Raw genomic sequence first — 14,696 nt, 5'->3', positions numbered from 1 at the left:
AGGGTGCATGGCGTGCCTGGCGCCAGACCAAGCACTTCATGAATGTAACCCTCCCTGTAACGCCGTGAGACAGGCCGAGTTGCTACAATTCAGCCCTTCTACGGGTTGGAGGCTCTGGGTAAAGCGATCTGCCGGGGTCCTGGAAGGGGCAGACGCTGTGATCGCCAGAGTCTATTTAGTTCCTTTTTCTTCCGGGAAAGTCGCTCCATGCACTTCCCGGACTTCTTCGTGGCCAGATGTGGCTGAGTGGCTGTGTTACCATTCCGTTCCCAAGGTGCTCACGGTGACAGGGCGTTCTCATTTCTCCAGGTAGGAGGTAAACAGAGCAATTCCTACGACTCCTGGTGGGGTGCAAGGTGGAAGTAGCACCCCACCACTCCCCGGGGGGCCGTTTCCTGAGCAGGAACATCTAAGGGGCGCGACCAGAGCCGCTGCGAACGTTCAGGGTTAACAATGGTGAAGCCATCTTTCGGATCTCCAGTTGCATTGTTGTGGCTGCCTTGATGTCCTGAATGATTCAAAATGTTTCCCTCTCATGGTCGTTTTGCCTCTGGGGAAGAGCCGGAAGTCCCACGGTGCCAGGCCTGGAGGGTAAGGTGGGCGAGGGCAGTGCACACTGTTTTTATTTGAAAGAAATCACCACATGCATTTTGAATTGATTCAGAGCATCGCGGCAGTGTGAAAAGACACTCAGGAAAGAGGACTCTCCAACTGCTCCAGAAAGTGGCAGGAACGCTGGGAGGCGGGGGCTGGAGCTCGGGAGCGTTTAAGGGGGTCCGTGGGCAGGCGTCTTTTCCTGTAATAAATTTAAATTTTTTAATTTAAACATTCATGTAGTTTCTTTTTAAAATCACATCACGCCACTGAGGTTTGGGAATTTGTTTCACTGCATGTAGTGTGACTTCTCTCAGATGGTTATGCAGCTTATAAGTCTGGGAGCTTATTTTGTGGAGGGTCGCTGGCTTCCTGTGTAGACATCAGATCGGACACAAGGACCCGGGTGACTGTGGACACAGCACTCACTGTGTGCTGAGATCGCCAGGCTGCTTCCCCACGCTGACTGTGAGATTGCTCAAGAGTTTCATCTTCTAGGCCAGAGGTGCGAAGAACTTCTCTCGGACTCTAACCTCCAGTGACAAAGAAGACCAACACCCGGCACTGGGGTCTCTTACCACGGAGCCTGATGAAGCCGTCCTAACTGAGATTTCTGCCTCCTCATTTTCATTAACAACAAACAGCAGTGGTTACCAGATCTTAAGCGAGGTTCTAACATGACCTACAAAGATCACAACAAACGAGTGGAAGGAATGGAACTCAGGAAATCCAGATTCGCAGGAGAACTGTTGAAATAGCTTTCCCTGATCTTCTTAAGAGACATAAGAGAATCAGTGAAAATTAGGAGTAGACCCCCTAACGGGATGGGAGGAGAAGAGGTATTGGGAATTAAAAATGAGACACAGAAATGGAAATCTCTGTGAGGACTGGAAGGTAAGTGTGAAGAGTCACCAAATGATCAAAAAGTTAGAAATAAAAACCGAGAAAGATGTCTAAGCAGTGTTTTTAGGGCTGGTGTAAGAAATCTCTAGGACAGAAGGACGGGGTGAACTGAGAGTGGCCTTCTGCTCTAGGACGATCCTGAGATTTCTGAAGACAAAACCAGAAAGATTCTGGGGGCGAAAGCAGCAGGGTGCACGCAGAGGCCAGTGCAGTAAAGGTGTCAGGTTTTTCAATGGCAGCGTCTTCAAAAATGCTACCAGTCAATAATATACAGCCCGCAATGTAAAATTATTCAAAGTAAAATTATTCGCCACACTCAGGGTAGCACAAAGGCATTTTCAGGTACTCCAGTCCTTGAAATTTTCTCCAAACCCTGCTGGAGGATGTGAAAGGGAGCATCAGTTGAGAGAGATGAAGGCCGGATGCAGCTCAGGGCTGACGGAGGAGAGGGGGCCGGCGTCCCTGTCACAGGCTGGTGGCGGTGTCTGCATCTGAAAGGCGACTGACCTCAGCGGACATGGAGCCGCTGTGGGCTGTCGGCACCGCACTCCTAGCTGAGTCCAGCTGGCTCGTCCTAACCTGGTGCCCAGGGAGCTCTGTCCTCTTCCACTCCCTGCTGCCCGGGAAAGCTGACGACATTCACTGTGTCCACAGAAATGTCCCAGTGTGACCTAGTCCTGAGCGATGGACGCAGACCATGGAAGTTCAGAGCAGCCCCCACTCCCAGGCATCCCTTCTGTCTGTCCAGTTCTCGGCACACACACCATCCTTGCCAGACAAGCATGGTGTCTCCAGAGCGGGCTCAGGCATCTGAGGGCTCTCCTGTGACCTTGCTGGCTAACTTTCCCTGTAGGGCTCTTGGAAGCCATCGAGAAAGCTCGGGCCAGACCAGGACCAGGGACTCTGCTCAGCCCAACTTCCCGTAGGGCCTCTAGGGTGGGGTTTATGCTGCTGCCTTATTCCCAGGACTCAGCATTGCTTGGCTCCTTATGTGCAGGAGGGAGACCAGAATGAAAAGTTGGGGTGTGTTTTACATTAGAAGTGGGGTGCATGCTTTCTGGGGTGGGGTAGGGGTGTAGACTGGAAGGGATCTGTGGTGATTCTTGTGATTACCCTGAATATAGCTATACAGGTGCTTGCTGTATAATTAATATAAAATCGTTCTGTACATGCGACCACCTTTTAAAAATGAGTGATGGAGCCAGGTAATCCCCCAGGTTCTTTCCAACAGTGACGATCTCTAGCTTCCTGGGGCTGGGGTGGAGCTGCACGGATGGACCAAGTCTCTGTCACAGTTGACTGCGGTCAGCACGAGGCCCCTTGTGAGGAGAATGCGGACGCTGTAGTCACGCACATCAGGGGGATGCGACACCTGACACCCGCAGTTTAGAGGAGGACAGGTGTAGCTTGGCTCATGTTGTCAGCCCGCTGTCCGCTGGCCCCGAGGCAGGCGGCATGGCAGAGGGGCCTGGGGGAGGAGTGGTGCTCAGGGCATGGCGGGCAGGAAGCAGCGAGGAGGGAGGAGCTGGGGGGGAGAGGGACCTTCCAGGCCTCGCCCAGTGACTGCCCCTTCCGGCCAAGCCCCCTACCCAACAGCAAGGCAGCTGTGAGCTCTTATGGCTCAGTTACCTTTTAAAAGGCCTGGTCAGAGCACACGAGGCCTCACGGGGACCCCTCGGTACAAACCATAACAACAGCGGCGGTGGGCAAAGGGTGAATGTGTCAGGGAGGTGTGGGAAGAGCTGATGGGGACTGGGGAGAGGGGAGCCTCGATGTTGGGGTGCCACAGCCTGCTTCCATTCTTGCTTTTCTTTTTCCTCTCCTACCCTACTCCTAGCCTTTCACAGTGTCCAGTCAGAGTCTTTAATAACCAAAGTCAGAGTGTCTCTCCTCTTCTCAGAACCTTCTAAGCAGGCCCTGTCCACCCGCCCTGTGACCTCCCCTCCCACTACTGTACTGTTCCCTGTGCTCGCTCTACTGCTATTACTGCAGCAGGCTGCTGCTTTTCAAAGGCACGTCTGTCTCAGGACCTTTGCACTTGCCAGTTTCCTCTGCACCAGGAGCATTTCCTTGGGGCTGGCATCATTTCCTGCAGGTTCCTGATGAAATGTCACTCAGGGAGGCCTTTCTGTCCACTCCTGAGAAATGTCACCACCCCTCCTGTCTCCAGCATTTCTCGCCCATTGCTCCATTCTGTGGGTTCATTGTTGGTTCCCATCTCCTCTCCTCTCCCCCCCCTCCTCTCCTCTCCTCTCCTCTCCTCTCCTCTCCTCTCCTCTCCTCTCCTCTCCTCTGCTCACTATTCCTCTCCTCTCCTCACTATTTCCTGAGGGCAGAGCGTGCACCTGCCTGGCTTCCCATAGCACACACAGCAGCCAGGCAGTACCCAGCCATCGGTTTCTGACCCACAGTATCAAGGCCGAGCAGCCCTTTCAGACAAACACAGGGGCTGGGACTTGAGCGGCCTCTCCAGGCGGTGGGCCCTCAGTGTGGCCCGTGGGCACCTCTGGCATGCACAGAGCCCTCTCAGGTGTAATTCAGCCCATTGCTCGGCATGCATCCTCTCACTGTGGTGTGAAGCTTTCATCCAGTTATAACGTACAGCAGATGAAGACAAGTCTACGGGAGGTAGAGATTTGTTCTTCTGGTGGATGTGGTCCCCGCTGAGAGCAGAGCTGACACCGAGATTGCTTGGGGCTTAACAGGAACCGTTCCTTCTGTTTGATTTGGAAAAGACCATGTAAGAAAAATGCAAAGACTGTCAAGCTCAGATGCTGAGTTTGCTAGAATGTTCCATTGGGGTTCAGGATCTGCACTGAGTTTTTTTGGAAGAAAAAAATTGCAAAAGTAAGAATTTAAGTGGACAAAGGGAAAATTTATGAGCTGTGAAATTCTTTTCCTGGACTGAGGGATTTAGGGGATATGCAGCAGAGACTCTGGGTAGAGGGGCAGAGGATGCCCCTAAAACACCCTCACCTGCACGACATTCACCCGGGCAGGAGGTGGTCAGCTCGGGGAGCCGAGGTCCAGCGGAAAGCCTGCCCGCTTCTCCTGGCGGGGAAGCTGGGTCTGTCATCCTCGGTGTGCAGATGATGCAGGCTCTTTCACAGACCTTGGCTTTGCACACTGTTTTACACCTTTACACAGCAAGCGCTGCTTTAGTTCACTTTCCGGGCAGTTCCAGGAAGGAGATGCGGTTCCCACTTCCCACTGGAGGGACGAGGGGGCGGGTAGGTCAGGGGCTGCTGCTTGCATCACCGTCTGCGCCCACTCCAGCCTTCCGCAGGGATGAGCGTCTGTGCCTTTCTGTTGAGCGGTTGCTGGTCCAGAGCCCCAGGGGGCCCTGAGTGTTGGAGACGTGGTTAGTGCGATTGAGACACTGGCCTGTAACTTTTATAACACGGTAATTAACTCTGTGTGTGTCTGCGCGCACGTGCCTGCTGAGGAACAAAGCTAGGGCCTTGCAAGTAGTAGGCACAGGCCGTGTTACTGAGCTCTGCTCCCAGCCCATAATCACATACGCTTCAGCAGCCCTTTGTGGCTAACGTCTATCCTGTCGGACGGTGCAGGACGGGTGCTGAACTGAGCCGTCATCAGGAGCGCCGAGTCCATGCCTCAACTTCCCTGTCCAGACAGGTTGTGCTGCATCGGGAGGTGAGGCTGGAGGAGGGCGCGGGGCCGGACCCGGCGGCCCTGGGCTCGGTCCTGCTGGCTTCATGCAACAAGGCCTGCAGTGTTTCTTCTCGGTACGGCCCAGGCTGAAATCTGGTTACCATCACGCTTTCTATGTGATCTTTCTGTGGCTTCCATCTTCTGAAGACAAGAACAAAAGCCTGGCACCCCACATGTGCTCGATGATCGGCACCCGTTTAATCTCTGTCACTGCAAGGAGAACACAGGGCTTCCTTTGAAGTGAGGAAAGTAGCTTTGTGCATGTAGATGACTGCCAGGGAGAGGAGGCGTGTGAGCCCGGGTCTCACGTTTCCCAGCAGGGTCCCACCTCAGACCCCCTTCCCTGGCCCACAGGAGCAGGCGGTGCGGGTCTCGGGTACGGTGTAAGGGTTTTCATCTTGCCTCGCACGCTTCTACCTCGGTCTTGTGACTGTGGCATTGTTACCACCAGGCAGAGTTTCTCAACTTGATTTTAGGCAAATAGTTGTATGCTGGGGCGGGGCCGCAGGAGCGGCAGAGGCTTAGCGGCATCCCTGGGGTCTTCCTTACCCCCGTGTTGCTGGGACACAGTGATTGGCACCTTTACTTTAAGGAAGGAGAGGTTAATTTTGGCTCACGTTTTTGGTCTGTAGTCAGCAGGCTCCCAGGTAGGAAGGCAGGGCGGAGGGGCCTGGCGGAGGTGAGCTGCTCGGGTCATGGTGCACAGGAAGCAGAGAGACAGGAAGGAGCCACCAGGGAGATAAATGCTCCGGGTTACCCTCCATGACCTGCGCCCTCTGGTCAGGGCCAGCGTCCCAGCACGAGTCAGCTATGGTGACCTCACAGTCCAGTCACCTTCTCTAAGCCCTGTCTCTGAGCACGTGAGGCTTTGGGGGTGCAGCCTGACGAAAACTGTGATACATCTACCCACGGGAGCAGGACATCATTCCCCAGCTGCTGTAGCCAAAATGTGCTTATAGACATTGTCACATGTCTCCGGGACGCATCTGGGCTGGAATTCCCTGCGGTGGAGTCACCTCTCACAGATCTGGCCAACTTCACACAGTATTTTGCTCGAGAATTTTTAAACTTGATTTCCTTCCATGCCTTCCAAAGCTCTTGTTTATACGTTGCACAGTTTTTTGTTCTGTTTTGTTTCTGTTTTATGGTGTGAGGATTAAGCCAGGGCCTTGAGCGTGCGAGGTGAGGGCTCCATCCCCGAGCGACGTGCCCAGCTCTGTTACACTGGTGTTAACCTTTGGTAGAGCGTGGAGAAAGGAAGCAAAAAGAAAATGAAAGTCAGAAAAGAGAGCGAGAACTTTCAGTGTGCTTCTCTTCCCCGCTCAGTTCAGTAACTGTGTGTCTCTGTAGGGAATGCACTGGCAGCAGAGGGCTCCAAGATTACGGGGCTAAGCACGAGGCTCTAAATCGTCTGCAGGGGCAAATCAGGGGGCTGGGGGGTGGGTCTGAGCCCAGGAATTCCGGGAGGAGAATCCCAGTGAGATTCTGAGCAGTGCTGCGGGGCCAGGACCCCCGAGGTGAGCCACTCAGTGGACTCAAGGGGTGAGCAGCCCAAGGGGAGCTGAGCATCAGAAAGAGCTGGTTTGGATTCTGGCTTCTGTCATAGTAAATATGTGACTCCTTTCCTCCCCTTTTCTTCCTCCTCCTCCTCTTTTTCTTTCTTCTCCTCCTTTTCCTCCTCCCTTTCTTCTTCTTCCCCTCCTGCTCCTCCTCTTTATGCGCCTCTTCCTTCTTTGTCACAGACAAGCAGCAAACACAAAGGGAGAGAATGAGGAGGGACCAGGAGAGGGGCCGGGACAGGAGCGGAGGAGGCCCAGCGGGAGCGCGGGAGAGGCGAGGACACGGCCACAGGCAGTAACCCGCAAGCCGCGGGCTCGCCAAGCGTTCGTCAGAGGCTGGCCCTGAAATGACAGCCCGTGTGCTGGGCACGTGGACGTCCTGCTCCCGGGAGAAGCTGTGAAGAGAGGACCAAAGAGGCCAGGGTGGGGAAGGAGGGTGGTGCAGCTCAGGCTGAGTTCCAACCTCAGCCCGGTCTGGGGGTGCTCCAGAGCGGGTTCTGTCTCTGGAGTTGGTCCCACTTTGGGCCGAGGGAGCTGGGCGTTCCCAGGCCTGTGCCAGTCGGCTGCAGGGCACAGGCTTCTCTGGGAGGAGGATTTAACCCCAGCCCTCGGCGCGAAGGGACAAGCGGTTCACTGGTCCAAGACTGTTTCTTTGGAGGTGTTATAGGCAAAAAATTGCGAAGTCAAGGCCATGGAAGCCGGGGGAGACACACAGAATGAAAACAAGGCTGGTCTGAGAAGCCTGTTGGTGTGTTTTCTGTAGTGAGAACAAAAATCCTGAGGCTGGATTATATATAAAGAAAAGAGGCTTATTCTGCTCAGGGACTGGGAGGCTGAAAATTAAGACGGGGTAGGAGTGGGGCTCCCTGTGAAGGCCACTGGGAGGGCTCATGGCTGTGGGTTTCCAGCCGTGGGAGGGTGTGTGGCAGGGGTCACAGGTGAGGCCGCAAGCCAAGGGATTCAGGGAGCAGCTCACCCCAGCCCTGTATGGCGGTTTGCTCCTGAAAGCACTTTTCTGACGGCAGTAGCTCTAACAATTGGCTCACTTCCCAGCAGGTCCCACGTCCTAGAAGGGTCCAAGGCCTCGCAGCGGGCCTACACCAGGGGACCACCATGAGGCCCTGGGACACCTTCAAACCACATCCAACCCCTAGCAGGAGGGCAGGATGAGGGACCAGCCGTGTCCAGACAGTCAGAGCTTCAGATGACAGCCTTACAAGTGATGGGGCGGCTGCTGAGAACGCGGCTCTGAGGGTGGGGCGACTCCCAGGTAAACTGGGGTGCACATCGCCTCCACAGGGGGCGAGGCCTGAGCTCCAGCTGTGTCCACCTCTGCCTGTCTGACAGTGGCTTTAACCTTTCACGGCTCTGTGTTCTTGAGTCCTGTCTGTCTGTCTCTGTCTCTGTCTCTGCGCCTGTCTCTCTCTCTCTGTCTCTGACTGTGTCTGTTCCTGTCTCTGTCTCTGTGTCTGTCTGTCTGTTTCTCTGGAACCCTGGCCTTCCAGGCTCTTGCAGAAGCTGACTGGGCTGCTGAGGGGCCAGGGCCCACAGAGCCTAATATCCAGTCACCCGATATTAGGAAGCCATTCTGACAGGTTCAGCAGGAACCATGAGACCAACAGTAGCTGAAATGTATGGGCTTTCACTTCCTCCCCGCCAGCCAGGGTTCAGAGGACTCGACTGCTTACCCTGCCTTCCCCTGAGGGGTGCAAGAGAATTTCCATCCCCATTTTGCAGCTAGAAAGGACCCCGAGAGGCCGCTGTGCTTGTCTTGGGGATTCTGAGGCTGAAGGGTGGAGTCAGGCCGGCTTAGAGGCAGTTCAGGGGGCCCCCCGCCCCACCGCATCAGAACAGCATCGTGGGGTGGGTGCTGGTGGCTTGGTCAGTGTGGGGCTTCAGCAGATGGAGGCCCAGGCCACAAAGCCGGACAGCCAAAAGGCTCAGGGTCACAGCAGAGACCAGACCCAGGGACGGACACTGGGCTGGGAGCCAATTTGAGGACAGCTCTCTTTCCTGTCTGGTACTGGCTTCTGGGGACAAAGAGCATCTGGTCTGGGATAGAAGGGGCGGTGGCAGCCCTGTCCCTGCTTTGCGTGCTGTGGTGTGCTCAGAGCAGGGACAATCTCCATCCTCAGGTACAGAGAGAGCCCGAGACCCGGGCTGGCTGCGTTGCGGACTGGAACTTGACATGCGACCATCACTGGCCAGCAGAGCATGCTTGGGGCAAATTCCTTAACCTTCCCTATCCCCAGGTGCATCGCCCTTGGTAATGACAGTGCAGCCTCACTGGTGCCCGCTCTGCCCTGGGCGGGGCCCCGAGAGCCGCACATGCAGTGCTGACCTGAGCCTCAGCCACCCTCTCCAGTGGTCGCTATCTCATGGTGTCGGTGGAAAAGTGAGGTCTGGGGAGTTGGGCAGAGGGGACCTGTGTCCTGGATCGCCCAAGCCTGTCACCCCAGCCTGCCATCTGGCCCTGCATGTTCATGCTCTATGTGTGCCGGCTTGGACATGACATTACCCACCCGATCACCTGGGCCATAGGACTCATCCAGGCTGCGGAAGTCAAAAGCGGTGACAGGTGTTCCAGCCCGGAACGTGAGGCTCCTAGGGCGGTCTTCTAACCACCAAACCGGCCACGTCTGTCCTTTTGTCCCTCCCGGGGTCCCTCCGTCCATCTCTGTCCTTCCCTTTGTTCCCTACTCCTTTCTCCCGCTCTCCTCTTCTCTCTCACATTTTATGGGGCTCCTGCTGCAGAGCTGGGGGCAGGAACTGTCTGCAGGCTGCTGGGAGAAAGACAAACACCAAGTGTCACAGAGTGCCAGACAGGGAAGCCCAGTGTAGGCCAAGAGACCTCAAGGCCCGCTGACGGCGGGATTGACCTCTAAGCTGCGTCTGGGAGCTTACGAGGGATGTCCAGGTCAGGGTGACTCTGGGGACATTTCTAAAGCGGGGGATCATTTGTGCCTGTCCAGAGGCACCGTATCAGCTGGGGGTGCATCCAGCTAGGAGCAGCAGCACCCTCACTCCAAGTGCTTCGTAAACAGCGCGTTGCTTTTCTGGTACACCAAGAAGCAGCACGCCGTAGGCAGAGGTCGTTCTGCCCGGTTTCCTGTCGAGGACCAAGCCCTTTGCAGCATCTGCTTTTGAACAGGTGAGCTCTCTGTCCTGTGTTTGTAATTTTGGGGTCCCAGGGTGGCCTCAGGGTGAGTCAGGCCTGCACACAAGCTGGAGTGAGCCACATAGCTCCAGGGCATCCAACGAGCCACTTTACCTTGCAGGTTTCTCATTAGTAAAATAAACGAGGAGGCAGAACCTGAAATGCTGTCTGCAAAACACCAGGCAAGCAACAAAGAGAAGCACAAGTAGGGTTTGCTTTTAAACTTCACACACTGGGTTACTTTGAAGAATTAAATTCATACAGAGTAGCCCAAAAGGGCCAACACTTTCAAGGCTCATGTAATTAGTAGCACCGACCGCTGAGCTGGTCACATCTGCTGACCACCGTGAAGCCTGCGCTGTGGTCACAGCTCTGAGCCGGGAGCCGGCAGCAGGCACCATGGCTGGGGCCGGGGAGCGCAGGAACCAATCTGCTGACCACCGTGAAGCCTGCGCTGTGGTCACAGCTCTGAGCCGGGAGCCGGCAGCAGGCACCATGGCTGGGGCCGGGGAGCGCAGGAACCAGAGGATGGGGCTCCCCGGACCTTCCCCCGGGTGTTAGGCAGCAGAGCAGTCTGCAATTCCATGTCCAGACCCACTGGATTTTTTTCATTTATCCAGGGCCAGCATTTGAGATAAGCCTCGGCTAATAGTTGCAAGATTAACTGGTCCGTTAGGGAAGGGTCAGCATTCATGCGACCAGAGGCTGTCAGGATACGTTCCTGCCGGCCTGGAGGGGCTGGGTCCTGCTCTTGAAGGAGATGGAGGTGGCATTTGGTTGTGTCCTTTGCAGTTTGATTTGGAAGAAATTTATTTTTTCTTGGGAGGTTTTTATTTGCCAAGTCTATAAAAACAAGAAGATTTATGATTGCTCAGCCACTGTGGTGAACTCTGAGTCAGTGAGCGATTGCTTCGGGTATTTTGAAGAATCAGACACAAAAGGGCCACTGTCCGGCTCTGTGACACTCCTGTCCACAGAGGGAGCCTGCGCCTGCGGTTGTGACCTGCACGGGGCTCCAGAACAAGCTGACTGAGAGGCAAGGAAAGTGGGGGATCCCGGTGCAGAAGATACCAGAGTCATAAACGTCTCTGCAGCTGGCAAAGTGGGCGTCACCAAGACCATGGTGGGGATGTGGTCTTCATCAGAAATATTCCAACCAGCCCCAAGGACACGAGGGAGACCTGGAGAGTCTGCAGGGTGCCCCGGCTTGACCCGGGCACAGCCTGGCCATCAGGAGTGGCAGCCATTTTCTACAAAGGGCCAGAAAATCAAGATCTGAGAGAAGAAGAAGGCCAGATGGTCTCTTCTTAATTGTGCGGAAGCAGCCTCAAAGCAGGCGTGGACACAGCAAGGGAAAAGGCACAGCTGTGTCCCCATTCAAACTGACGGAGGCTGGCGGGCCGATTTGGTCTGTGGCCATAGTCTACAAACTAGTGGCATTTATCTCAACCCTAGGGTAGAGGAAATGACTTGATTCCAGGCATCACAACGTTTTTAGAATTATTCTGTTTTATAATACAAGAAATCCTGTTCTTGTTGGTGCTAGAACATACATAAATAGATCAACAAAAAACACATACAGTCCAACGGGGAGAGAAACTGGGTTTGCTGACCTGACACCCTCCCGCAGCCCTCTGTTCTTTGCTGCACTGTGCTGCAGTGGCTGAAAATCTAACATACGCACTTCCCCAGGCTTCTTACTGCTGACCATGGGGAAGCCACAGACGCTTGAATGTTTGCTGGGAGACAAGTGTGCGTGGGGCGTGTGGGCACCGGGAGACCTGCAGGGTAGTTCTCCTTGATAAAGGGAAAGTGCCATTTCAGGAAGTTTTCTTTAGTCTCTTTCTTCTTGCTTGGAATATGCATGCGAGGCCCGGTGCTCCAGCAGCTGAATCAGGCTAAGTGGGGGAAGACGAAAGAAGGACCTTGGGTCTGCGGTGGCTGGGCGAACTGGGGTGTACTGTCCTGTGTTCCTGCCGCCTTGGGGTTCTTGTCCAAAGGAGTAGTAATGAAGGCCACTCAGGTGGACATTTGTGGAATGTAGTCAAGAGCATTGCACCACTCCTCCACGGAACTGCAGAATGTGTCACAGTGGGAAAGCCTGGCCTTGGTCTTCTTTCGGGTGTGTGTCAATCTAAACTTGACGGTCAGCCTGGGGAGAAGCTCTTTGCTTTTGGGTAACAGAAAGTAGACAGCTGCGCAGTGTGCTTGTAGCGTGGTGTGGCGTTTCCTTTGCTCTGGAAGTCTCTAGTCCTAAACCACAGACAGGAGGGCGCCTCAGCTTTCAGAGCACCCTTGGAGGACACGCTTCAGCAAACCATTGCTTTTCCAGGCTGCTTATCTCACTGTACCCTGAGTTGCCTCTCCTATTTAATGGATGGCTTTAAAGCAAAGAAAAAAATTTATAAAGTGATAAATTAATTGCTTGTCAAGGAACACTGATTTGGAAAATTCAGATACTTAAAACACCATCTCGAAGCGCATATTCAGCGTAAAGAGAACACAGGTGCCAACATGAGCACCTACAGATCCACGTCCAGAGAGCGAGGCGTGTAACCTCACTCGGAGAGGGCTCCGCGGCCCTTAGGGTCACACTTGTGTCAGTCTTTAGGGAGGCAGCTACGCTTCCTTGACTAAGCAACTATGGCCAAAAGCTGGGGGCGGCCCTGAGGAGCTGGGAGGGAACTGCCGGGGCTGAGTTCCTTAGAGAAGGAGGAGGCAAGGGGCGTCAGAGCCTGGCTTCCACCCGCAGCACCCTGGCTCTGGCAGAGGAAGGCAGTCCCATGTTTATGACACAGGGGCGCGGCAGACTCCCGGGTGGGGAGCTCCGGCCAGGAGTGCTGATGGTGCTCCATGGTGTGTGGGTTCCCAAGCGGCTCTTCTCCCCTGAGCAACGAAGTGCAGACATCAGGTCGCCACGTGTGGCCTTCTCCATGCATCTCCACAGGAGGGACATTTGGGGGCAGGGACACTCCCTGAAACAGCCGTCACCAAAGCAACGCTGGCCGTGAGCATTTGGGCTCTGTAATTGTGGCTTTCCTGAACTCCGGCATTCAAAGTGCAGGGTCTAAGAACGAAGCCTGGTCTCTTGGGCAAATTGCAGCCCAGCGAAAGGTCGGAGTTCGGGGCCCTCAAGGGAGGGAGGCTGGCTTCTGGGGGCTCACATTCCTCTGCTAGGCAGTTGAGGTCAACGTACTACACTTCTCTGTCAAAAGACACTCCTAATGGCAAGCAATCATCTGAAAATGTGAAATTCTGAAGCACACGCCTGTCATAAAACAGCGGGCCTAGTTTGGAAACAAAATTATTTTTATTTTATTTTGGACAAGCTTGTTTTGAAGTTTTTGGGTCATCTCATTGACACTGGATAAATAGAAATTGTCACATATTTCCTGACTGTTTGGGACAGGGCCCAGCAAACTACAATCCATAGGCAAACATCTTTTTAAAAAAGTGCATAAATTTTATTTGTACCCAGCCCTGCCCACTTTTTTCTTTTTTTATTGCTATGCTTGTGCTGGAACAGCAGGACTGTGTGGGTGACCAAAGACTCCACGGGCTGCAAAGCCCAAAACATTTACTTTCCAGCTCCTTGCAGGGCCAATTTGTCAACTCTTAGTTCAGAAGAACTGGATGCAAACACCCTTATGAGATCTGGGCTGCGGTCAGGAGTAGTTGCTCTGTAAACACCTGCTGAAAGGCTTAAGAAGTGAGGAAGAAGTTACACTTCCCGATGCACCTGACTCTCATGTCCTTTGGGAAGGGCCACCTGCAAGAGAAGGCCACTGACCAGTGACTGAGAACTTAGCGCAAGCGGTGATAGCCCCGCTCTGCTCCTGATGCTGGACCAGACACCGCCTCTGTGGGTATGCTCATCACTGCCTGGGGTGGCCAGCACTAATTTTCTGGCCTCTGGACTTCTTCCTCTTAACTCAGGACATCTGCTCTGTCCCACATGGACTGTCTGGTTGCTTGATAAATAGTATCGTTTTTAAAAACTTTCTCCGGAGAAATTCTCTTCTCTGTTAGACAAAATTTGCAAAGCTAATATGGGCTGTTTCCAGTTTCTCCTGCTCAACGTCTTACATCCACAGCGCAGTGATCAAAAGCAAGAAACTGGCACTGCAGCAGCAGGACTGAGCCTCAGCCCTGGTGCAGATCTGACTGGTTTTCCCCAGAGCTTTGCTTTCTCTTTTAGGACCACAGTCGCGGTCCCCTCACCCGCTGGGCCACCGATCGCCTTCACCCGCCCCAGCAGGTCGCAGCTCAGCTCTTCCTCGGCCCCCACGGTGCCAGCTCAGTGATTTTTCAGTCTGCCTCTCAATTTGAGCTCGTCTGATACGTTCTCATAATTACATTGAAGTCACTCCTTTGGGTGAGAATTTTACAGAAATACGGTGCTTTGCTGCTTGCGTTATGTCGGGTGGTGCGTGAGCTCATCGGGTCTCATTAGCGGTCGTGCTAACCCCGGCAGCCGCTTTTCCTCCGAAAGGTATGCAACTGCTTCGGTCTGATGAGATCCTTCACTGACTGGAACGCTCTAAATTACTACTTAGATCACATCCGACTTTATCCGCAGCCTTGAGCAGGCAGACGCTTTTCAGTTTATTCCTGACTTTAAGACCTCAGGTTAGCTTTGCCCAGGAAACTCCTTGCAAGCTGTGGATAGTTTTTTTTTTTTCCCACTTGAATCCAGCCAGAAAGAGCTGACCACATTCTGCTTTTTCTACCCCTGCTGTCCCCTGCCTCATGGCCCACGAGACAGAAGAGAGCCATTTCTCTCGCAGCCCATCGCTGCCTGCACGTCTCCG

The sequence above is a fragment of the Cavia porcellus genome, unplaced genomic scaffold (assembly GCF_034190915.1).
Source record: "Cavia porcellus strain 051 isolate PalLab524CR breed Dunkin Hartley unplaced genomic scaffold, mCavPor4.1 scaffold_8, whole genome shotgun sequence".
Taxonomy (NCBI): Eukaryota; Metazoa; Chordata; class Mammalia; order Rodentia; family Caviidae; genus Cavia; species Cavia porcellus.
Note: the sequence above shows the minus strand (reverse complement) of the source record.